Source organism: Sinocyclocheilus anshuiensis, unplaced genomic scaffold, assembly GCF_001515605.1.
Source record: "Sinocyclocheilus anshuiensis isolate Anshui unplaced genomic scaffold, SAMN03320099.WGS_v1.1 scaffold694, whole genome shotgun sequence".
NCBI classification, from domain to species: Eukaryota; Metazoa; Chordata; class Actinopteri; order Cypriniformes; family Cyprinidae; genus Sinocyclocheilus; species Sinocyclocheilus anshuiensis.
Genome location: NW_015542477.1, coordinates 2,371 through 3,625, shown reverse-complemented (window position 1 = coordinate 3,625; position 1,255 = coordinate 2,371). Strand labels below are relative to the sequence as shown.

At 57.5% G+C, this 1,255-nt stretch overlaps 1 protein-coding gene and 1 long non-coding RNA gene across 2 annotated transcripts in view; both read left to right on the top strand.

Moving 5' to 3' along the window:
• LOC107693870 (uncharacterized) overlaps positions 1-1,255 on the top strand; it is a 12,639-nt gene that overhangs the window by 9,057 nt on the left and 2,327 nt on the right. The window lies entirely within an intron of this gene.
• Positions 289-806, top strand: LOC107693891 (uncharacterized). Its single transcript, XR_001634802.1, has 2 exons — positions 289-549; positions 593-806. It is a non-coding gene; the product is annotated as an uncharacterized LOC107693891 (long non-coding RNA).

Below are 1,255 nucleotides of genomic sequence, written 5' to 3'. Positions count from 1 at the left end.
CACGTCCCATTGCCAGTTGTTTTACTCCCTGGCCGAGGGGACCCTTGGCACGGACGCACTGGCGTGCAGCTTGCCTCGGGGCCTACGCAAATATGCGTTTCCCCCAGTGAGCCTTCTCGCACAGACACTGTGCAAGGTCAGGGAGGACGAGGAGCAGGTCCTCTTGGTAGCGCCATACTGGCCCAGTCGGACTTGGTTCCCCGAACTGATGCTCCTCGCGACAGCCCCTCCTTGGCAAATTCCTCTGAGGAGGGATCTCCTTTCTCAGAGAGGGGGCACCCTCTGGCACCCGCGTCCAGACTTGTGGAATCTCCACTTGTGGTCCCTGGACGGGACGCGGAGGTTCTAGGTGGGCTACCTCCAGCGGTAGTAAACACCATCACTTCACCTAGAGCCCCGTCTACCAGAAACGCTTACAGGCTGAAGTGGAACCTGTTCGTCGATTGGCGCTCTTCCCGCCGGGAAGACCCCCGTAGATGCCCGATCGGAGTCGTGCTTTCTTTCCTGCAGGATGGGTTGGAGCGAAGGCTGTCTCCCTCCACCCTTAAGGTGTATGTTGCCGCCATTGCCGCGTCTCCCTCCACCCTTAAAGTGTATGTTGCCGCCATTGCCGTGCATCACGATGCAGTAGATGGTAAGTCTTTGGGGAAGCACGACTTGGTCATCAGGTTTCTCAGAGGGGCAAGGAGGTTAAATCCTCCGCGCCCTCACCTGTTACCCTCTTGGGATCTCCCCTCGGTCCTAACGGCCTTGAAGGAGGAGCCCTTCGAGCCTCTGCAGTCAGTAGAGCTTAAGTTTCTGTCATTGAAGACAGTGCTCCTCACCGCTTTGGCCTCGGTCAAGAGGGTAGGGGACCTGCAGGCATTTTCGGTCAACGATTTGTGCCTAGAATTCGGAACGGGTAACTCTCATGCTGTCCTGAGACCCCGGCCTGGATATGTGCCCAAAGTTCCCACCACGCCTTTTAGGGATCAGGTGGTGAACTTGCAAGCGCTGCCCCGGGAGGAGGCAGACCCAGCCATCGCTCTGCTCTGTCCCGTTCGCGCTCTGCGCATCTACGTGGACCGTACGCAGAGCTTTAGGACCTCAGACCAGCTCTTTGTCTGCTTCAGAGGACAGCAGAAGGGAAAGGCTGTCTCCAAACAAAGACTGGCCCACTGGTTAGTGGAGGCTATAGTCTTAGCATACCAGACCCAACGTTTGGAGTGAGAGCACACTCTATGAGAGGTGTGGCATCTTCTTGGGCATTGGCACC